General features: G+C 34.1%; 1 long non-coding RNA gene across 11 annotated transcripts in view; it reads right to left on the bottom strand.

The window, feature by feature from the left end:
• Positions 1 to 25,708, bottom strand: part of LOC309656120 — a 64,553-nt gene that overhangs the window by 5,048 nt on the left and 33,797 nt on the right. For 5 of the 11 annotated variants that reach the window (XR_014261139.1, XR_014261141.1, XR_014261144.1 and 2 more), the window contains 2 exons: positions 22,424 to 24,150; positions 15,945 to 16,152 (listed from right to left, as the gene is read on the bottom strand). This is a non-coding gene — a long non-coding RNA (uncharacterized lncRNA). Of the gene's footprint in view, positions 1 to 4,581; positions 5,464 to 15,944; positions 16,153 to 22,423; positions 24,151 to 25,708 lie in introns of those variants that run through there. The other 6 variants (XR_014261137.1, XR_014261142.1, XR_014261140.1 and 3 more) reach the window with 4 other exon arrangements.

Raw genomic sequence — 25,708 nt, 5'->3', positions numbered from 1 at the left:
CACTCCGCTACCAATCACCAACTCCTACACCTCTGCAGGCTCTATTTATGCCAAGCCAGGTCCTAAACCTACTGCTCTTTTGAGGACCCTGCTCTACTGTGGCTGTCCCCCACCACCACTTCTAATACTGAGTGTTAACCACTAGAGTCACAAGTTGTCCCATCTCCCGAAGAGAAGACATTTCCTCTTAAGTAGAATAGTTATTTCAATACATTAAGAGATATTACAACCTTTTTATTTGGCACCAAAAATAACAGCATTATCCTTTCAATTATTTCCTTCAGCTAATGGTTTCATCATATTCACCAGGTACTAAACAAGAAACAATTGTGTGCCACTGTTTCATCAAGTGCTCTGCTATTCTCAACAATACCAATACCCAGAAAAATCTTATGCCTTCCAAGAGCTCTCTTGTTAAGTGAAGAAGGAACAAGGCTTCATCTTAATTTATTGCCTCATGTTCCAGCAACTAGGTCCAACTCAAACTTTCTCCAAAACAAACCATCTTGTTATTTTCTTCCAGAGATTAAAACTCCATGCAATCAGTTGGCCTGCCACAGTTATAAACAAGTCATTACCAGGCTTTCTTACCTATTCAACAAAATTTCAAATTTAAGATATTTATGAATTATCCCAAATTTGGTCTACCTGTCAATGTCATTATAATTTTCCAAATATAGAAGCTTTGTATAGCTATTTTGGTCTCACTATTGTGTACCCTGTGATTTTTATGAGGATTGTTTGAGGTAGTACATTTCAAGAAATGTGTGTTAAGCATGTAGTAAATACTAAATATTACTTGTCATTATCACTAGCTGTTACTATCCTAATTCTTTCTCCCACTTGTAGTGGATTTCACATATTGTAATTTATATGTAAATAAATGTCTAATTCCCCCAATTTATTCATGTTTGAAAAAGCAAAAAATTTACCTTCATTAATTTAATTTTAGGCTTTATTTTAAATATCAAACCTTAAATGTGCTAAAAAAGTGATTTATAAATCATTTGTCAAATGTATATTATTAGCTAAATTATCCTCAACATTTCATTAAATTATATTATATCTCTATTGTATTGGGTTGAGTGGTAGCTTCCCAAAAGATGTGTCTGCCTGAACCTGTAATGTGACCTTATTTGGGAAAAGCATCTTGCAGAAGCAATTAAGTTGAGGACTTGAGATGATCATCCTGAATTACAGTGGGTTCTAAATTCAATGACAAGTGTCCTTAGAAGAAAAAGTGAGCAGACATGCAGATATGAAGACAGAGGCAGAGATTATAGTTATAAATCTGTAAGTCAAGGAATAACAAGGATTGCAATGAGCCAGGAGACAGGCATGGAATGAATTCTCCTTCAGAGCTTCCAGAAGAACCAAACCTGCCAAAACCTTGATTTCAGACTTCTGGTCTCCAGAATTGTAAAAGAATAAATTTCTGTTGTTCTAAGCCACCATGTTTGTAGTAATTTATGAAAGAACACCCCTAGGGAACTAACACATCTCTTAAATGCACATCATTACATTTGTGTCTATTTCCAAGGGTCAGGTTTTTTTAATCTACCATATCTCTGAGCTTGGGTAATGTTAAACAATCAAACAAGAATTGAATTATTATTAATATCTTTGTTATTAGTATAGCTACCATTTATGAAGACTCAATATAATGCAGATACTCTATGCATACTTTATTCCCCTAATCCTCACAATAAACATACAATATTATCCACATTTTACAGATAAGAGAACAGACTCAGAGAGGTAAAATAACATGCCCAAGTTTTCATGACTAGTAGGCAACAAAATCAACTTTCAAACACAGGTACGTCTGTTTCCAAAATCTCAGATACAGCAAGATTTGCTCGTTTATTAAGTAGATGATGTCTTAATAAAAGTCATATATAACAAGCCCACAACTAACATCATACTCAATAGTGAAAAGCTGAAGGCTTTTTCTCTAAGATCAGGAAGAAGACAAGGCTGTCCACCTGTTGCCACCTTTATTCCGCATAGTATTGGAAGTCCAAGCCAGAGCAATTAGGCAAAAAAAAGAAATAAAAGGCATCTAAATTGAAAAAGGAAGAAGTAAAACTGTCACTATTTGCAGATGACATAATATTATATACAGAAAACCTTAAAGACCCCACTAAAAAATTGTTAGAACTGATAAACAAATTCAGTAAAGTTTCAGGCTACAAAATTAATACACAAAAATCTGTTGCATATTTATATACTAATAACAAACTATCAGAAAGAGGAAATAAGAAAACAGTCCCATTTACAATTGCAATTCTTACAAATTTTACAAAATTACAATTATAATTTACAAAAAGAATAAAATACTTAGGAATAAATTTCACCAAGGAGGTGAAAGACCTGTACACTGAAAAATATGACATTGATGAAAGAAATTGAAGAAGACAAATAAATGGAAAGACTTTCAATGCTCATGAATTGTAAGAATTAATATTGTTAAAAGGTCCATACTACCCAAAGAAATCTACAGATTCAATGCAATTCCTATCAAAATCCCAATGACATTTTTCAGAGAAATAGAACAAAAATCCTAAATTTGTATGTAACCACAAAAGACCCCAAATAGCCAAATTAACCTTGAGAAAGAAGTACAAATCTGGAGGCATCATATTCTATGATTTCAAACTATATTACAAAACAATATATAGAAAATAATTGTGACAGTTATGAAACAGTGTGGGGAATAGAGTCAATAATTGTGTAATATTTTTGTATGGTCACAGATTAGACTTATCATGGTGATCATTTTGAAATGTGTAGAAATATCAAATCACTATATCGTGTACCAGAAACTAACATAGTGCTGTAGGTCAATTATACTTCAAAAACAAACAAACGAACTCATAGAAAAAGAGGTCAGATTTGTGGCTGCCAGAGGGAGGGAGTGGTGGGAGAGGGAATTGGATGAAGGTTGTCAAAAGGTACAAGCTTCCAGTTAGGAGATAAATAAGTACTAGGGATGTAATGTATAACATGACAAAGATAATTAACACTGCGGTACATTATATATGAAAGTTGTTAAGACAGTAAATCCTAAAAGTTCTCATCACAAGGAAAAAAAAATTTTTCTTCAACGTAGTATCTATATGAGATGATGGATGTTCACTAAACATATTATGGTAATAATTTCATGATATATGAAGTCAAATCATTATGCTGTATCCCTTAAACGTATACAGTGCTGAATGTCAATTATATTTCAATTAAACTGGAAGAAAAAGAAGAAAAAAAAAGAAAAAACTGTATATAATAATCTATATATAGTATATAGTAAACTATAGTAATCAAAACTGTATGTTATTGGCATAAAAACAGACATAGAAATCAATGGAACCAAATAGAGTCCAGAAATAAACCCAGGGTTATATGGTCAATTAATTTATGACAAAGGTGCCAAGAATATACAATGGGGAAATGACAGCCTCTTTGATAAATGGTATTAGGAAGACTGGACAGCCCTATGAAAAAGAATAAAACTGAACCACTATCTTCTACAATATTCAAAAATTAACTCAATGATCAAAGGCCTGGATGTATGACCTGAAACCATAAAACTCCTAGAAGAAAACATCAGCAGTAAGCCAGGGTCTTGGCAATATTTTTTGGATCTGACACCAAAGCAAAGGCAACAGAAGCAAAAATAAACAGGTAGGACTACATCTAACCAAAAAGGTTCTGCACAGCAAAGGAGGCCATCAACAAAATGAAAAGACAATCTACAAAATGGGAGAAAATATTTCCAAATCATATATCTGACAGGGGGTCAATATCCAAAATATACCAAGAACTCATACAACTCAATTTCAAAAAAAAAGAACAATCAATTTAAAAACAGGCAGAGGACCTGAATAGATATTTTTCAAAGGAAGACACACAGACGGTCAACAGGTACATGAAAAAATGAACAACATCACTAATCATCAGGGAAAAGCAAACCAAAACCACAGTGGGATATCACCTCACACCCATTAGAATGGCTGTTTTCAAAATGACAAGAAATAACAAGTGTTGACAAGGATGTGGAGAAAAGGGAACCCTTGTACTGTTGGTAGGAATGTAAACTGGTTCAGTCACTATGGAAAACAGGTATGGAGTTTTCTCAAAAAATTTAAAACAGAATTATTATATGATACAGCAATTCCACTTCTGGGTATTTATATTAATACAAAGAAAATGAAAACACTAATTCAAAAAGATTTATGCACCCCTATACTTATTGCAGGATTATTAACAATAGCCAACACATGGAAACAACCTAAATGTTCATGAATGCATTAAAAAAAAATTGGTATACAACACAATGAAATATTATTCAACCATAAAAAAGAATAAAATCTTGCCATTTGCAACAACATGGATAGATCTTGAAGGCATTATGCTAAGAGAAATGTCAGACAGAAAATGATAAATACTGTATGATCTCACTTACATGTGAAATACAAATAAGCTCACAGATAGAGAACAGACTGTTGGTTGCCTGAGAGAGAAGCGTTGGGCCGGGGGGCAGGGCAGGGGGGGGTGAAATGGGTGAAGAGGGTCAAAGGGTACAAATTTCCAGTTATAAAGTGAATAGTCATGGGGATGTAATTTATAGCATGGTGACTATAGTTAATAATACTGTTGCATATTTGAAAGTAGTTAGAAGAGTAGATATTGAAAGTTCTCATAACACACAAAAAATAATTTGTAACTATGTATGGTGACAGATGGTAACCAGATTATTTTAGTGATCATTTTGCAGTTTATACAAATATGGAATCTCTATGTTGTACACCTGAATCTAATATAATGTTATATGTCAATTATGCCTCAGTAAAAATAATGGATTTTTAAAATAAATAAATAATAAAAATATAAGTGGATGATGTCTTGATGTAGGTTGTTTAAAACTCCCAGATAATGAACGCTCAACCTGTGAATTACCTGTAAATGTAAACAGTGAGGTGCACATTGCTTTTCTCTCCATGTCCCTACCCCAGGTTTTTCAGTTCATCTCATATTTGTTCCCTTCACACAGCAACCTACCTGCAAAAAGAAACTGATGCAAAGATCTCTCTAACATCCCTGATTCCCTGCTAAAGGCCACCCGAGGCTCAGTTATTCCACACATGCATACTCTTTTTTTTTTACTTAATTAATTAATTTATTTATTTTTGGCTGCATTGGGTCTTCGTTGCTGCGCGCGGGCTTTTCTCTAGTTGCGATGGGCGGGGGCTACTCTTTGTTGCCATGCGTGGGCTCCTCATTGCGGTGGCTTCTTTTGTTGCGGAGCAAGGGCTCTAGGCGCGCAGGCTTCAGTAGCTGTGGCACTCGGGCTCAGTAGTTGTGGCTCACGGGCTCTAAAGCACAGGCTCAGTAGTTGTGACACACGGGCTTAGTTGCTCCGCAGCATGTGGGGTCTTCCCGGACCAGTGCTCGAACCCATGTCCCCTGCAATTGGCAGGCAGATTCTTAACCACTGTACCACCAGGGAAGTCCCACATGCATACTCTTTTATTTCCTAATATTTTTCCATTCTTAACCAAGTAACAAAAATATCCCCCTTCTCATGGTTCCTCCCACTTCAATTTTCTCCCCAATTGCTTGTTCTCCATCTCTTAATTAATAATGACTAAAAGTATTCTAGCAATCCAAATTAACCATAATTCTGTTAGGGGAATATAATGGTCTGAATTGTGTTTCCCCAAAATTCATATGTTGAAGCCCTAAGCCCACTACCTCAGATTGCGACGGTATTTGAAGACTGTGCTCAAAGAGGTGATTAAGTTAAAGTCATTAAGGTGGGCCCTAATACAATCTGACTGGCATCCTTATAAAAAGAGGACATGTGGAAACACAGAGAGACAGCAGGGATTTGCATGTGCAGGGTAAAGGACATGTAAGGACATAGCAAGGAGGTAGCAATATGAAAGCCAAGGAGAAAGACCTGAGAAGAAATCAAGCCTTGACCCTGGACCTCTAGCTTCTGGAATAGTCATAAAATTAATTTCTGTTGTTTAAACCACTCAGTCTGTAGTATTTTGTTATGGTAGCTTTAGCAAATTAGTACAGAATAGAAGAGTCCTAGCAATCCACACGTTTTAAAGAATATAAGAAATGTAAGTTAGAAAATGGCATAATATATTCATAAAGAAACAATAGCTGTCTTCAACAGATCTATAAAAGTCTATAAAAATGCCCATGTGTTCTTTCAGAAATTCCACAGATTTCTTCACTTAATTCTACAAAAAAATTCCTTCTCCTTGAGCACTAAAATGCAAAGTAAATAAAAAATGATTCCTTCTGTGAACTTAGTTTTCAGTTTTGATTTACACATATGCAACTTAATTGTTTTCACTTATTTTCTATTTGACAAGATTTAGGCGACATTGTGGACTAAATTATTTTCTGAATTGGGCTGAAAGATAAAATCTCAATTATAATATTTTTATTTGAAAAAAAGTATATTGTAAGTTTCAAACAACCAATTTAACCTCAAAATTCAAAAATATAACCAAATGTAATTTGAGAGCTACCTTATATCTCAGTGTGCATTAAATGTGTGCATAAACTTATTAAATACCCTAGTATACCTTAAAAGTATATTAATCATGCATAATATCTGACCAAATTTTTTAATAGAGGGATCCTAGATCTCCCTTTTTATTGACACAACCCTTAAATCAGTACTGTTAAGAATACAGTTCAGTTAGAAGCTGTATTTAGATAAATTGTATTTTGTTATTAATTTTTAACATAATCCTTTTTATTATATTAATAATATTGTTCTCTGATCTTTTTTCTCACTCTTCCATCATCTACTACAGCCTTTAAATTGACCATTGGGATTTTTTGGTAACATAACTATTGATATCACCTGAACTCCTAAATATCGAGGGCTGAGTTTACTCCTTCCTATTTAATGCCTGGATATATGTATTGTTTCATGGTTCATCTATTATTAAATACCAGAATTGTCCTCAAAAGGAAATTGTTATCATTGGCATTAGTTACTGTGCACTAAATTGACCTAGGAGATGTGAATATATCAATCCAGTTGCTCAGAAATATACAAGGTAAAACCAAGTCCATTTCAAATGATGGAGAAAAATCACTCTGTATATTTTCTTAAAGTCTGCCCTTATTCGCACATTTTTACAAAAGCCTCCTTCTTACTGGAGTTATTAATCCTGAGAAATCAAAGGGCAGAACATCAAGCAATCAAAATGTGGAAAGACTATGTTCTTATTTCTTTTCACTGTGATTGTTATTTTAATAGACACCTACTACTTTTGTCTTTTTCCTGGAATGCAGTCAGATTTCACTTCTCTGCTGTCACCATGTTGTGTTTTTAAAAGCGGCATATTGATTTAATTTCCATGCACTACAGTTTTCAATAGTAGTGGAACTCTTCATTTATCCTCTATGTTTTACATTAATACATTTATATCTATAGAAAATGGAACTGCAGCAATGGTAATGATACCTGTCTCTGCATTATCTCAAAAACATACCTGTGTAACTAAGAACAGGAGAAAATTTATGTTCAGATTATTGACATTTAAGTATATAGAATGCAAGACTACCATTATTTACAAGTGGTTTATTACTTTCTTTTCTGAATAAGTGTAGAGAAGTTTGTTAATTATATACCACAGATGTGGAAAAGATATTCTTATACCTTTGAATGCTACTTTTTTCACACAATTACCTTTAAAGTAAGACAAGCATCTTTGTACTTCCTTAGCTATAATAAATGTATATTCTCTAATATATTTTATATACCCTAAATATGTGGGTTTTTTCTTTAAACACCTCTTGTGCTTTTTACTTGGTGAACTGGTTCTTCTAAAATCTGAATTCAGGATTGAATTCTAAAATAACCTTCCTCTATACAGAATTATTGACAATCCCAAGTATGCCAGAAACTCAGAATTATTTCTTCCTGTATAACAATGTAGCATAGTAATTATGTTCATAGGCACCATACATTAAATATGTATGAAATTGAGAGAAGACAGCATTCAAATTTTTAATTAATAAAAAACAAATATTACAAACAAATTAACTTAGTATTTAATGCAAAGCCTTGAAAAATTAAATAAACCAAGAAAAAAAACTTGATGAAATTTTAAAATACACACTAAAGTAATTAGAATGTAATAAAGCAATAGAACTAGAAAGTAAAAACCAGGATTTTATTTTTTTCAGAGCTCAGTAAGAGACAAACATCTGTCAAATCTGATCAAGAAAGAGGAGGGAGAAGATTAATACACAAGTACAGAAATGGAGATTTTTTTTAATCATAAGATAATAATAATGTAACAAATCCTATATGAGATCATATGCCAGTATTTGAAAATAGATGCTTTAAAGGAAAAATCCAAGTGACTAAAATATCAAAAGAGAGAAAAATTACATAAAAGTAATTGAAGAATTTGTAGAATACACAGCCCCTAAAATGAAACAGGTGCAGATGGTTTTACAGGTGAATTGCATGAGTCCATCCAGGAAATGAAATACATTACAGAAAGAGATTTATAGGAGAAAAGCTACATAGTCAGTTATAGACATAGATGCTGAAATACATTTTATAAACATGAGTAGGCAGTCAATTTTTTAAATACCTTTAATAATTTGGGAATAGAATGAAATTGCCTTAATATTTTAAAAGTATATAAAAATAAACATTGGTCTTAATAAAACATATGAGACTCTTCTGTCTAAAGTCAGAATCAACATCAGGAGGCCACTATCATCAATACTATACAACAGTTTTCTTGAGGACCTAGTTGATGTAGAAGTAAAAGTAAAATAACTATTTTTGTAATGTAGGAGAGAAAGTTTGACAATAATCATTATTTCTGGATTTTTTAGAGTTTCTACCAAAAATTTCAAAAGAATAAAGCAGGAAATTAAAGTAGTCATTTATGGGAGAAATATAAATAAATAACTTTAGTACATCTTACAAATACTAAAAATAACTATTTATAGAATAAACTTATGGTAGATACTGTTAGTGCTTCTCCCCTGTTTCATCAAGATTTGCTGTTCCAGTACATGCTAGTGACTTCTCAGTGCCCATCTATAACACAGCCTGAAAGGGCCAAGAAATTAATATGCCTGAAATTCAGAAAATGATCAATGGCTTTTGGAATATGAATAACCTAGCTTCCACACTCCTCTAGTGGGACACCTCTGAAGTATATTATGTGCTGTTTCTGAGTTCTCAGCAGGATTGTTTCTGAGTTGCCCACAGTGGTAACCTGCTTAACAGTACACCCTTTATTAGCTTCCTTTCCTTTCCTGTCTCACTTCCTCTCTCCACTATCGGTGCTTCCTGGGATCAACTCCCAAGTAACCCATTTACACACAGTTTCCTACTTCTTATTTTTGGTCTAATTCTGGGGAAATCCAATCTAAGGTACTTAATACCAGACAATTGGACCTTGCGAATGGAATTCTGGAAATTGGATTCCAATTCCACTGCATTCAGCCAGATGGTTACAAGGAACCCACTGCCAATCGCAAGCAGGGTGGTGGTGACTCGTGGTGAGTTATAGTATCAATATTCCTAAGATTTATATACATATGTTAAATTTGGATGAGATACAGGATGAGAGCAATGGTATTTATAAGGATTGTGGAATTGACTGGCTCTTGTTGTCATTGAAATGCAGAAAAAAGAAAATAACAGCATCAGATCAGCCATTCACCAACTCAGGATACAGTGTGCAAGTCAAAAGTCCTCCATGCCTTTTTAAGGAGATGCTTACCTCCTATAGCCAGAAAGTTGACTGTGTTGAAAATCCAACCTAAGAACTGATTGTAGTTACAAAGAAATGCAAATCAAAACAACAGTGAGGTATCACCTCACACCTGCCAGAATGACTATCACCAAAAAGCCTACAAATAACAAATGTTGGAAAGGATGTGGAGAAAAGAGAACCCTTATACACTGTTGGTAGGAATAAATTGGTGCAGCCACTATGGAAAACAGTATGGAGGTTCCTCAAAAAACTAAAAATAGAACTACCATATTATCCAACATTTCCATGCCTGGGTATATATCTGGAAAAAGTGAAACACTAATTCAAAAAGATATATGCACCCCAATATTCATAACAGCACCTTTTAAATAGCCAAGACATAGAAGCAACAAAAGTGCCCATTAATATTCAATTAGATTAGGAAGATGTGGTACATATATATATAAATACATATATATATATATACACACACAATGGAATATTTGTCATAAAAAGAATGAAATTCTGCCATTTGCAACTATGTGGAGGGACCTAGAGAATATTGTGCTTAGTGAAATGAGTCAGAAAGAGAAAAACAAATGCTAGATGATATCTCTTATAGGTGGAATCTAAATAATAATACAAATGAATTAATTATTATATTCTATTATTCTATTTCTATATCTTTATTATATCTTGAATATAGTTATAGAAAACAAACTTGTAGTTACCAAACAGGTGAGGGAAGAGGGGAGGGACAAATTAGGGGTAAGGGATTAATAGGTACAAACTTCTATATATAAAACATATAAGCAAAAAGGATATATTGTATAGCACAGGGAACTATACTCATTATCCTGTAATAACCTATAATGGAGTATAATCAGCAAAAATACTGAATCACTATTTTGTACACCTGAAATTAATACAATATTGTAAATCAACTATACCTCAATTTTTTAAAAAGTGGTTTTCTGGTACAACACCAGAGTTTTTAGTTGTCCCTGAATGCTATTGGAAGTTTGCTTCAGATCCTGTCACTGTTACCAAAACTGTTAATAAACAAAAGTTCAACTGAGTGAATTTAAAGATCTAATTGGATTTATAAAATAATTCATGAGTTAGGCAACATCCCATCTAGCAGTTAGAGAGTGCTCCAAGGAGCTGGACAAAATGGAAAGCTTTATGGGTAGAAAGGGAAAAGGATAAGAAAGAGTGGATTACTTCACTTTCTTTAGGGGGATGAAAAAGGGCCTATGTGGAAGACTAAGTCATTGGTGCTGACCAAAAATTGTAAACTGATTGGTTAAGACCATATTCCTAGGGGAAGTTCAAGTTGCAATTAGGTTAGGTATTAAATTTCTGTTTGGTGATGTGGGCTTAGCACAAGTGACTCCATTTTGTCCTGTTGTCTCTTTTTTAACACACCAAAGTAAAACTTGTATTCTTTGAAGAACAAGCCCCTAATATCTCTAGATATTTTGGAGAAAATAATCAGAAAATATCTGATTTTAAATTTGTATCAAGGATTTATAACAAGTTCTCAAAATTCAATAATAAAAAACAACTTTTTTTAATGAGCAAAAGATTTGGAAAAAAACAAATGTCAAACAAGCAGGCAGGTTCTAGAGAAGGAATACAAGCTTCAGAATGCTGCCACAAGAGGGAGCAAGAAGCATAAAGCAAGTGAGCCCATAGAAAGTTCTAGAATCTCTAGGAGGGCTGACGGAAGGTATCTCTTTCCAAAGACAGTAGAGACTAGAGAAATTATGTGTTACTTCAAACGCAAAGAGAGCAATGTAAAACTTCAATGAACACAAAAAATTAAGGTAACAGGACACAACCAAAGAATCACAAAAATCTGGTAACCAAACACAAAGATATGGAGATCTGCAATTTACCAGATAAAGGTTTCAAAATAGCTGTTTTGAGAAAACTCAATGAGCTACAAGAACACGCAGATAATTTCAATGAAATCAGGAAAACAATACATGAACAAAATAAGAAGTTTAGTAAAAAGATCAAAGAAATCACAAAAAAGGAACCAAACAAATTCTGGAGCTGAAGAATATAATGAATAAAATTCTTAAATGCAATAGAGAGCATCAGACTTGATCAAGCAGAAGAAAGAATCCTTGAGATTGAAGACAAGAACTTTGAAATTTTCTACTCATAGGAAAACAAAGAAAAAGGAATGAAAAGAAGCCAAGAAAACCTAGTTGATCTATGCGATACCATCAAAAGGATCAATTTATGAATTGTTGGAGTTCCAGAAGGAAAAGAGAGAGAGAAGGAGTGCAGAAGCTTATTAAAAGTAGTAGTGGCTGAGGACTTCCCAAATCTGGGGAGAGATTTGGATATCCACGTTCATGAAACTCATAGGTGACCAAAAAAAAAAAAAAAAAAAAATCAACTAAAAGAGACCCTCTCCAAGATCATTATAAATAAATAAAACTGGGAAAAATCTAAGATAAAGAGAGAATCTTAAAAGCAGTAAGAGTAAAAAGCTTGTAATTTAAAAGGGAACTCCCATAAGGCTATCAGCAGATTTCTTACCAGACTTTACAGTACAGGAAAGAGTGGAATGATATATTCAAAGTGCTCAAAGAAAAAAAACTGCCATCAAGAACACTTTATTGGCCAAATTATCCTTCAGAAATAAAGGAGAGATAAACACTGAGGGAATTCATCACCATTGAACCTGCTTTACAAGACATGTTGAAAGGAGTTCCTCAAGCTGTAATGAAAGGGCACTAATAAGTAACTTAAAAACATTGACAATATACAACACACCAGTAAAGGCAAGTATATAGTCAAATATAGAATACTCTAATAGTACACACTACAGTATAATATAGTAGAATGTTGACCACTTCAGCATAAAGGTTAAAGGATAAGAATGTTAAAAATAACTATAGCCACAAAAATTTATTAATGAATATACAATATAAAGAGAGATAAACTGTAACATCAAAAGCATAAAAGGGGGAGTAAAAGTGTAGAATTTTTATATGCTATTGAAGTTAATTTGCGATCAGCATAAAATAGACTCATATCTATAAGATGTTTAATGTATGCTTCTTGGTAACCACACAGCAAAAACCTATAGTACAGTCACGAAGGATAAGGAGAAGAGAATCAAAGCATAACACTACAGAAAATCATCATTTTACAAATGAAAGAAGCAACAGGAAGAAAGGAACAAGGAAACTACAAAACAGCCAGAAAACAATTAATAAGATAGAATTAGTTGCAGGGTATGAAATCAACATACAAAAATCAGTTGCATTTCTATACACTAACAATGAAAGATCTGAAAAATAAACGTTTAAAAAAACTATTCCATTCACATTAGCATCAAAAACAATAAAATACTTAGGAATAAATTTAACCAAGGAAGTTAAAGATCTCTATAGTGAAAACCTGATGAAAGAATTTGAGAAAGAAACAAACAAATGGAAATATATCCTGTGTTCATGGATCGAAAGAATTAATATTGTTAAAATGTCCATACTATCCAAAGCCATCTATAGATTCAATGCAATCCCTGTCAAAATCTCAATGGCATTTTTCACAGAAATAGCAAAAGCAATCCTAAAATTTGTATGGAACCACTGAAGATTCCAAAAAGCCAAAGCAATCATGAGAAAGAGAGCAAAGCCAGAGGCATCACATTCCTAATTTCAAACTGTAATTACAAAGCTATAGTAACTAAAACAGTATGGTACTGGCATGAAAATAGACACATGTACCAACAGAACACAGAATAGAGAGTCCAGAAACAAACCCACACATAAAGGTCAACTAATATTTGACAAAGTAGTCAAGAATACTCAATAGGGAAAGAATAGTCTCTTCAACAAATGGTGCTGGGAACACTGGATAATCACATGCAGAAAAATGAAATTGGACCCCTATCTTATACCACTCACAAAAATTAACCCAAAATGAATTACAGACTTACATATAAGACCTGATATTTTAAAACTCTTTGAAGAAAACATAGAGAAGAAACTCATTAACATTAGTCTTGGCAGTGATTTTTTTGGATATGACACTGAAAGTATAAGCAACAAAACCAAAAATCAACAAGAGGGACTACATTGAAGTAAAAAGGCTTCACTGCAAAAGAAACAATTTTTAAAAATGTAAAGGCAACCTACAGAATGGGAGAAAATATTTGCAAACCATATATCAGATAAGTGGTTAATATCCAAACTATATAAAGAATCCATCCAATTCAATAACATAAAAACAAGCAATCCAATTTTTAAAATAAGCAGAGGAAGTAGGCATTTTTGTAAAGAAGAAATCCAAATGGTCAACAGGTACAGATGCTCAGCATCACTAATCATCAGGGAAATGTAAATCAAAATCACAGTATGATTTTACACCTGTTTAAATGGCTGTCATCCAGAAGACAAGAGAACAAAAAGGGTTGGTAAGGATGTGGAGATAAGGGAACGCTTGTACACTGATGGTGGGAATGGAAGTTGGTACAGCCACTATGAAAACCGTATGGAAGTTCTTAAAAAAATTAAAAATAGAACTACCATCCAGCAATGGGTATATATCCAAAAGAAATGAAAACAGGATATTGAAGAGATATGTGCACTCCCATGTTTACTGCAGCATTATTCACAATAGTCAAGATATGGAAACCACTTAAGTGTCTGTCAACAGATGGGTGGATAAATGAGTTGTGGTATACATATGCATACAATATTATATTATTCAGTCATGAGAAAGAAGGAAACAGCTGCCAGTTGCAACAACATGGATGGACCTTAAAGGCATTAGGCTAGGTCAGCAGAGAAAGACAAATACTGTATGATATTATTTATATGTGGAATCTAAGTAAGTCAACTTGTAAAAATAGAGAGTAGAAATGATGGCTATCAGAGGCTGGGAGGTGGAGGAATTGTGGAAATATTGTTTAAGGTTAGAAACTTGAAAACAGTAGATGAATAAGTTTTAGAGGTTGACTGCATAGCGATTATAGTCAACAATACTGTATTATAAACTTCAAATTTTCTAAGAGCTATATCTTAATTGTTCCCACCACAAAAGAGAAATGATAATTATGTGATGTGACAGAAGTGTTAGCTAACAATATGCTGGTAATCATATTGCAATATATAAGTGTATCAAATCAACACATTGTACACTTTTAACTTATGCAATATCATGTCAATTATATTTCAATAAAAAATAAACATAACATTAATAGAAAGGGCAATGATAATAATATTTCTCTTTTCGATAGTAATTCTAAGTAGTACTTAAAACATAATAATACTTATCCAGTAACATGGTTCATAGACAATTAGTTGGAAAATGTCATTGAGTGATTCAATAAATTAAAAATCACTATCCTAATTTGAGCATTTGATATAAGAAGAAGATTATACAATTATAGGATAAAAGGCACCCTAAAATAAGACAATAGAAGTCTTTCTTTATTCCTTTCTTTCTTAAATGACAATTTTCACTTTTCAGATGCTACCTTTTCTACTTTTCTAATACCCTCCAAGTTACATCTGAAGATTTTTCAAAGGCTCTATAGTCAATGTCTCCCGTTATCAATGTCTTATTTACTAAATAATTTTAAAATCTAAATGTAGAGAAAAATTGGCTTAACTGAAAAATAATGAAAAGTTTTCTTCTATATTTTTCCTTCCTTCTTGAATGATTCTCTACAAAAGCCAATGGAGGAGGCTAAGTAAGAGCAGTGACTGTATGTCCCAGTTGCAGGGTGTCAGATCACTTGGGTGGGATGAGGAAGGCATCTGTAGAGGGGGAATTGGCTGGGCCGGTGGCTCCTACTGGAGCCTAACCAGTATGAGAATGGCATCTTTGGGGAGAAAAAGGATTTATCAGTGACAGGAGGTTGTTCAATATCCAAAGCAGGGAGCTGGGGTGCGGTGGGGTGGAGAGAGGTGGCGGATGGAAGTAAAAGTGGATTTGATGACGTGGTGGTAAAACAATGCTACCATAAAAAGAGCCCTGAACATTTTTACATGATGGAAATGCCCCTACCAGGGCGGAACGCAAGCTACCAGGGATAAATGTGTATATACATAACCGTGTATTGTATGTTCGTGTGTGTTCCTTCCTTCCTCCCTCCCTTTCTTGCTCTCACTCTGAGAACTTCATCACCATGATATAAGAAACCCAAATTACCTGTAGAGGCCATTGTTGGAAACCTCTGTTTGGCAGTCCCAGCTGATCATCCAGCTAACATGCAGACTCAACTTCCAGATATGTATGTGGGTGAACATCTTGTACATTCAGCCCAGGAAAGCCTTCAAGTAACTTCAGGCTGACTGCTTCAGTCTTATGAGAAACCCCAAGCAAAAATGGTCTAACTTATCCCAATCAACCTCCAGATCTGTGGAAGATAAAATAGTTATTTTAAATCACTATGTTTTGGAGTGGTTTGTTACACAGTAGTTGATAATCAGAAAAATAAACTCAGTGACACTTTAATGAGAAATGGGACACCTGTATAGTATTTAAATGCCTCCCTTCAAATACTTCTTATCTTAAAGCGTAAGAAGAGTCAAATTACAGTGAAGAAACCTCTCAGATGCCCACTTACCAAAGGAGTCAAAAGTAACATCTTCAGTAAGGGGACAAATGGGAACGATGTACCACTTGAGAGGATTCAATGAGAAGAACACAGTATCACCCTGAGAAATATCTGCCAAAATTTCTGATATCTGAATCTAATGAAATATCAGACAAATACCAATTGAGAGACATTCTATTAAATGACTGGCTTGAAATTTTCAAAATGTGAAGGAAGGCCATGAAGTCAAGGGAAGACTGAGGGGCTGTCTCAGTTTGAAGAAGACAAAAAAAAAAGTGATCTCATCAATGAATTTCAAGAAATTGAAATTTAAAACATATTACCTAACCTATAATGGAAAATAATCTGAAAAAAAGAAAAAATATATATATATATACACACACACACATATATCTTGCACACACACACACATATATATATATATACACATATATATTTTAAAGACAGAGGCATTCTATTATAAGATAAAATAACTCAAAGATGAATTGTGAAAAAAATTGAGAAATGCAGGATGATGTAGAAGTGTCAACATCATATAATATGAGTTCCAGTAAATGGCAGTATAGAAAATGAAGCATATGGACAGTCCTGTTTTCATCTTTTGGTCAGAAATGATCACTAGAAACTAAGATCTGGTTGTTAGGAATATAACTGTTTCACTGGGGCATCATGACTTCTGGGCCCTACAACACATAGAAAACAGTTTCAAAATAGTAATACTGCTTATTTTACTCTTAACAATGAAATGACTAAACAACAACAACAAAACACATTACCATTTACATTAGCACCCCCAAAATAAAATACTTAAATGTATAAATCTAAGAAAATATGTAGAAGATCTATATGATGAAAACTACAAAGTTCTGATGAAAGATATCAAAGAACTAAATAATAGGAGATAAAAGTTCTCACCACAAGAAAAAAATTTTTGTAACTATATATGGTGAAGGATATTAACTAGACTTATGTGGTGATCATTTCACAATATATACAAATATTGAATCATTATGTTATACCCCTGAAACTAATATAATGTTATATGTCAATTATACCTCAGTAAAAAATTTAAAATATTTAAGTAACTACATTTCAAAAAACATTTGCTCTGTAAGAGACACTATCGAGAAAATGAAAGGCACAGACTGGGAGAAAGTATTTTCAAAAGACATATATCATAAAGGTCTGTTATCCAAAGTACACAAAGGACACTTTAAACTCAACAATAAGAAAATGAACAACTCAAAAAATGGACAAAAGACCTGAGCAGACAGCCACCAAAAATATATATATAGATAGTAAATAAGCATATTAAAAGATGTTCAACATCATATGTCATTTAGTAATTGCAAATTAAAACAACAATGGAATATCACTACACACCTATTAGAAAGACCAAAATCCAAAACAAAAGACAACAACAAATGCTGATGAGGATGTGGTGCAAGAGGAATTCTCATTCATTGCTGATGAGAATACAGCTACTTTGGAAGACAATTTGGCAGTTTCTTACAAAACTAAATATACTCTTACCATACCATCTAGCATGGTATTTACCCAAAGGAGTTGAAAATTTTTGTGCACACAAAAAACTGCACATGGATGTTTATAGCAGCTTTACTCATAATGGCCAAAACTCAGAAGTAACCAAAATGTCCTTCAATAGGTGAATGGATAAATAAACTGTGATATATCCAGACAATGGAATATAATTCAGTGCTGAAAAGAAATGAGCTATCAAGTCATGAAAATACATGGAGGAACCTTACATGCATTTTACTATGTGAAAAAAGCCAATCTGAAAAGGTTACATACTGTTATGATTCCAACTAAATGACATTCCGGAAAAGGCAAAATCATAGAGACAGTAAAAAAATCAGTGATTACCAGGGGTTAGATGGAGAGAGAAGCAGAGCACATAGGATCTTCAGGGCAGTGAAACTATTCTATATGATAGTGTGACGATACATTCCATTATATACTTGTTAAAAACCACAGAATGTACAACACCAAGAGTGAACTTAAGGTAAACTATGGGCTTTGGATGGTAATGATGTGTCCATATAAATTCATCAATTGTAACAAATGCGCCAATCTGTTGTGGGACGTTGCTAACGAGGAGGCTGTGGATGTGTGAGGGCAGGGAGTAAACGTATGAGAACTCTCTGTATTTTCACTCAGTTTTGGCTGTGAATTGAAAACTTCTCTGAAAACTAAAGTCTGTTTAATTTTTTTTAAGTGACAGCTAAATGAAATGCACGATCTTGGACTGACTCTTTTTATTATTGGCACTGACAAACAATTAATTGGGACTACAAATTAAATGGTAGTGATGGACACTTAGAGCTGCTATGTGGCTGCTTCCCACTAGCTATCTATTTTACATTTGGTAGTGTATATAAGTCCATGCCACTCTCTCACTTCGTCACAGCTTACCCTTCCCACTCCCCGTGTCCTCAAGTCCATTCTCTACGTCTGCGTCTTTATTCTTGTCCTGCCCCTGAGTTCTTCAGAACCTTTTTTTTTTTTTTTAGATTCCATATATATGTGTTAGCATACGGTATTTGTTTTTCTCTTTCTGACTTACTCCACTCTGTGTGACAGACTCTAGGTCCATCCACCTCACTACAAATAACTCAATTTTGTTTCTTTTTATGGCTGAGTAATATTCCATTGCATATATGTGCCACATCTTCTTTTAGGGGTGGGATAGGGAGGGTGGGAGGGAGACGCAAGATGGAGGAGATATGGGGATATATGTAAATGTATAGCTGATTCACTATGTTATAAAGCAGAAACTAACACACCATTGTAAAGCAATTATACTCCAATAAAGATGTTAAAAAAAATGGTAGTGATGTTTCAATATTAATATTCTGATTTTGATTATTGTATTGTGGTGAGGTAGGAGAATGTTTTTGTAGAGACGGAACAACAAAGCATTTGGGGATGATGAGGCATCATGTGATAACTCACTTTCAAATGGTTCAGATAAAAGGTTATTTATACTGGTCTTGCCGTATTTTCATATGTTTGGAATTATTTCAAAATAAAACTTATCTTTAGTATTTAAAAAAGGAGAGGGCTTCCCTGGTGCCGCAGTGGTTGAGAATCTGCCTGCCAATGCAGGGGACACGGGTTCGAGCCCTGGTCTGGGAAGATCCCACATGCCGCGGAGCAGCTGGGCCCGTGAGCCACAATTGCTGAGCCTGCGCGTCTGGAGCCTGTGCTCCGCAACAAAAGAGGCCGCGACGGTGCGAGGCCCGCACACCGCGATGAAGAGTGGCCCCCACTTGCCGCAACTAGAGAAAGCCCTCGCACAGAAACGAAGACACAACACAGCCAAAAATAAATAAATAATTTTTTTAAAAAATAAAAATAAAAAAGGAGAAAATAAATATTTTTAAGGTAACACTCCTAATATTGTATAGATCAGAGATCCCCAACCCAGTCCGCGGCCTGTTAGGAACTGGGCTGCACAGCAGGAGGTGAGCGGCGGGCAAGCGAGTGAAGCTTCATCTGCCGCTCCCCATCTTTCGCATTACTGCCTGAACCCACTCCCCACCCCCTGTCCGTGGAAAAGTTGTCTTCCATGAAACCGGTCCCTGGTGCCAGAAAGGTTGGGGACCGCTGGTATAGATAACAGTTAAAATATACGAAGGGGAACATGAACCAAAAAAAAAAAAAAAAACCTCCAAAAAAGAGATTATTTTTCCTTTAAACTATTAAAATAAAATCATATTAATAATAGTCTAGTTTTAAGTAGGATGCTACATTCTTGGTGTTTCTTTTACTGTATGGTTAATTACATGACTATATATTACATGGATTCTTTTGCATGTATCAGGTATTGCTTTGAGAAATTCTCTATGTCCCCCCTAAAGTAGGCACAGCATTATGTCAATATATAAGAATGCAGAATCCCAAACAAAATTAATTAGCACCACCCTTCAACGAAATGCAATTAACGATTTCAACTTTTAAAACGACTTAAAATTTCTCTACTTTTTCAGATGAGTTGGTCATTTGGGACCTTATAAAGTTATAATTTCTTCAAAAGGGGTAAACAAATACACTAGATGAAGGATTTTTAATTACTATTTTAAAACAGCTAATTACCAGTGACTTTTGAAAAGTGACAAAGGATATATTTAGCAAATAAATGGTATCAGTATGTATTAGCCAATATGCAATTTAAGTATATGCACAAGAGAACACATTTTAGTAACAAAAGAATACAATTTTTTAAAGAATTGTATATTTCCCAGAGAACTAAAATAGCTTCATCAAAAAATAGAACTTTCTTGAATTGCCCCATACTTGTTTTATGGTGTAGTATTAATTTAATCACCAGAATATAAACATAATAACAAGTTATTTTGTTTACTGTTGTGTCTCCAGCACCTAGAACACTCCCTGAGTAGATGCTCAAAACCACCAAAATACACTGTGCTACATTTCAAACCTCAAAAAAAAAAATTGAAAAGATCCCCTTTTTCACTTACAGAATTTTCACTTACAAAATTAACAAAGTTATGCAGGTGAAAAATAATTCCATTTTTCATGGCCTCTGTTCAATAGCATTTCCATCTTTGTTCTTTTAAAAGTTAAGCATTAGCACATGTAGAAACAAAAACCAGAAAGACCTGAAGTTGATATGTTCATTCTTGCTATGGATCAAGCATAGACTGTCTTTGAGGAAAAGAAATTAAGTTACAAGGTGCTGCAGCAGTAGTGATTGTGGGAAGAGTGGAGAAGGACAAAGAGGCAGAAGATTTTTAATCATAGGCTTTAATTTAAATCAGAAATTTCTGCTGAGAATTCCTTTGATAATTGCTTCTAATTTCTCTATCATTTGTCTTTTATGTTTTTAGCTATGTTCATTATGGGGAAGATTTTAAATTTAAAATAATTATGCATACTGAATTCTCTATTGCCTCAATTTTCATTTTATTACATTCCTTTTAATATTATAATGAACAATGTATTCTGATGAATCTAATTATTAAGGAACATTTGACTAGTCAAACACAACTTTAAAAACCTTAGATTCTATTATTTTGGTATTCTATTTTAATGCATTCTTATAGCTTTTATTGTTTTTATTATACCAGTTTTCAGATCTAATTAATTCTGCCAGCACAATAGCTTGTTAAAATGCTTTGAGACAGTAAACAGTGGAGATGTATGCTGTATATGTACATATACACAAATGGTTTGATTATTTTAAGTAAAGTGATTGGATGTTAATTGCTTAAAATGAGTAAATTCATTCAAAACAGTTAAATCTGCTGTGTGCATAAAGAACTACAGTATCAAAATAAAGATATTGGGAGCTCCATATGATGCTACTCCCTGCTAAAAATATTTAAAACCAAGCAAAGTATTTTATATTGTACCCAGAAGGATTGTAATTCAGTTTCTAGTCTCAGAGAGCCACACCTTACTTCTAGATAGTTTATGGTATTGGGATGTATGTCCAGCCTAAATTAAAAATGACTTGTACAAGGTAGACAGGAGTATCTAGGCTGATGCCTCAGATCTTCTGTTGAAAGTCACCAAGCGTCCAGGTTCCTTCTTTCCTGTTGTTTCTACCACGCATAAAGTGTTACACTTTCCCTTTAAAAGCATAAACTGGAAGTTGCACACATCTCTTCTGCTTACATCCCAGTGGAAGACCTTGATAATATGGCTCCACCTAGCTGCAAGGGAGGCTTCCAAACAGTCTGTATTCTAAGCAATCATGGTCCAACTCAAGCCTGTGAGAATAAGTAGCAATCTCTGCCATATACAATAAAGGCTCACAAATTTATACAATTACTTTACATTTTAAAATTCCGTTTTGCATCTGTATAATTAAGAACTTAGAGCTTATGTGTTAAGTGGTTATAACCGAATTCCAAAAAATGTTCCCAATAAATAGGGAACATTTGAAAATTTTTTCAATATGGCTTTCAATATTGTACACAATAATATTAGTCCAATGAAGTCAGATTATACTAGAATATGCTATCCACAAAAATTATCATTAAAACATAGTGACATGGTTCTGTTTTCTTACATTGCTTACCAGTGTTGGACACTGATGATCACCCAGCATCCTTTCTTCCTTTCTGCTCTTTCTTAAATAATCCCAATTTAATTAAAGTATTCACATAAAAAGGCTCTCTCTCTCTCTCTTTCACACACACACAACAAAAACAAAAATATGTACAGCATCCATTTCACGATCATAAAGGAAGCCAGTGGTGTGTAAAGCTGGTGTTGCAGGTAGCAGAGGAGAGAGGCTAAAAGAACTTGGACCCTTGATGGCAAGGTTGAGCTGCTGAATCAATCCACTTTGATGTCATCCCTGGAAGATAATAAATTTTCTTATTTTTAAGCTGTCTTAAGTCAATTTTTCAATCACTTTCTTCACAAAGCCTTCTAACTGATACGTATTACTTCCTAAATAACCTTCTTTACCACTTACAAAAACATTGAGCAATATGATTTCTAGAGTTCAGAAAAGCTATTTACAACTCTGAAAAGCAAATTTTTAGCCCTAAATTATCAAATTTTCATGATATAATTTCATATATATTCTGAGTAAGTTTGGATAGGACTTTCAGATTGATCAAACCAAAACTTTTTCATTTTTAAAGCATAGATTTCAATAAGAATTCACTGAAATCTGTATAATTTCTCATCTAACCGTGTATCAGTGTGACCCTCTGAGAATCAGTGATTATAGAAATACAGCCATTAAATCAAGGACAGATACCTATTTGCCCAGCATTAGGAAACTAAGTTTTTCCTGCTAAGATGTGTCTACTGATAGGCCTTTTTTTTTCAGAGGCTTGTCTTTTCCACGAGGAGAATCCTGAAAGCTTATCTTCTTTCACAGGCCAGAAGTGCTGCCTTATTCAAATGGAACTTCAAATGTTCTCACTTTGCAATAGAAATTGTCCTTAAAGGGTCTTAGAATAGTTAGATTCTATTGCAACAATCATTTATTTCCTTGACTGAAAGAAGAAATTATTGTATACCATTTGACTGAGGTTTTTTCTCAACCTTCTTTCTTTTATATCATTCCTATTCGTGGCTTATTTACAATTTATTGCTCTTTGTATCACAAGACACATCATTATAATTGTCAATCCCTTTTAAGGTTTTGAAAGATAATGAAAGAGAGTTTTAAACCTCCGAATAAGAAGTGAAGTAATATTAATGTGTGACTGAATGTCAGCTGCTTGAGTAAAACAGATGATTCAATGATTTCTAAATGCAATACATTCTGGGCTGAGATAATGCTAACAAAACTAAATAAGACCTCCTGAAAGAATGAAAAGAGACATATATGGGCTACTTATGACTTCATACAGAGCATAGTACTTCTCAGCTCAGAGAAATTCATCAGAAATTAGCTCCCTCATATTAAAAGCAAAAGATAAAAGGTATTGATATATTCTAGCACACGTGATAGGAAATCATATAACTGAATTGCAATCTCAGATTAAAAAAAGAAAAAGTTGATACTACAGCTTTTTATCTTACAAAGTGTAAAGAAATAGAAATTACAATTGCAGATGTTAATGAAGGAGAAAATTTTGTTTGAACACATGAAAAGGTCCATTTCTGTTAGTAAATTTATAAATAAATAAGGATGTATTAATACATATTACATAATTTAGTCGTGTTTTCAGAAATCATCATAGGATGCCAATATTACAGTTGGTTAAGAGCTTCGCTTTACTATTTACTGACTGCGTACCTTTAGGCAAATTAATAAACTTCTCTGGTCTTCAATTTCCTCACCTGCAAGATGGGTTGGATGATAATAATACTAAATTTCTCATAGGGTTGTTACAAGGATTAAAGGATAAATAAAGGTTAGTATTTAGAACAGTTCAGGTACTCAAGAAATGTAAACTATTGTTAGTAACTTTATACCCATAACAATTGTCAATTCACTCTATATGTATAAGAAATGTCAATTAAAAATATACTTCTATTTTTTCTATTTTAGCTTTTAATGGTCATACAAATACATAATGATATATGACTCTATCAGATAGACTTGCTGATGTTGTCCCAGAGGTCCCTTAAACTATCTGCATTTAAATTATTTTTCTTTTTGTTGTTCCAGTTGGGTGATTTCCACTACTCTGTGTTCCAGATCACTGATCCATTCTTCTGTATCATCTAATCTACTGTTGATTCTCTCTGGTGTATTTTTCTGGTGTATTTTCTCTGGTGTGTTTACGTTGTTGTATTCTTTGGCTCTAATTCACTCTTTTTATAATTTCTTACTCTTTATTAAATTTCTCACTGTGTCCTTCCATTATTCTCCTGAGTTTGGTATGCATCTTTAAGATCATTGCCTTGAACTCATTATCAGATAGATTGCTTATCTCCATTTCATTTAGTTCTTTTTCTGAGGTATTGTCTTGTTTTTTTGTTTGAAATGTATTTATCTTTCTCCTCATTTTGCCTAATTCTTTGTTTATGCCTATGTGTTATGTATGTATTATGCACTATGTCTCCCAATCTTTGAGAAGTGGCCTTATGTAGATGTTCTATGAGCTTCAGCAGCAGGTTCCCCTCTGGCCACCAGAGACAGATGTTCCAGGGGTGTCTCCTTTATGGGCTACATACTCCCTTCTGTTTTGCCAAGGCTGACTGCTGTGGGTGCACTGAACTGACTGTCTGCAAGGCCTTGCCTTGTGCAGTTGTTTCAGGCATGCTGGTGGACAGGATAGGCACTCCAGCATTGCTGGCTGCAAGGCCTAGTGGCATGTGATTGCTACAGGTATGCTAGTGAGTGCGGCAGGCCCCCAGTGCTAATAGGCTAGAGGGAGGATTCCAAAATGGTGCCCACCAGTGTCATTGTCAACAAGGTAGAATGAGATCACAAAAATGGCTGCCACCAGCATCTCAGTCCCCAGGGGTAGGTCCAGCTGCCTCGTCCCTCTCCAGGAGGCTCTCCAAGTCAGCAAGTGGGTCTGACCCAGGGCCCTTTCAAACTGTTGCCTCTGAGCTCAATGTGGGGTTTGGGGAAGACCTCCTCACTCCTCCAGGAGGACCTCCATGATTGAGATATCCTTCCTGCTTATGGTCACCTACCTGGGAGTGTGGGTCCTGACTAGACCACATCCCCACCCTCCTTACCCATCTGGTTGTAGTTCCTTCTTTATATCTTTAGTTGTGGAAAATCTTTTCTGCTAATCTTAAGGTCATTCTCAGAAAGAGTTACTTTGTAAATAGTTGTAATTGATCCCTTTCCCTCCTGATATATATTTTTAAAACACTAAATACACTGGTTATAGTCACAAAGTATAAACTGCTCAACTAGCTAAAAAACTTCCTTTTAAAT

Source organism: Balaenoptera physalus (assembly GCF_965194825.1).
Source record: "Balaenoptera physalus genome assembly, chromosome: 2".
NCBI classification, from domain to species: Eukaryota; Metazoa; Chordata; class Mammalia; order Artiodactyla; family Balaenopteridae; genus Balaenoptera; species Balaenoptera physalus.
The sequence above is the reverse complement of the archived record's forward strand: the minus strand, read 5'-3'. Positions and strand labels throughout refer to the sequence as shown.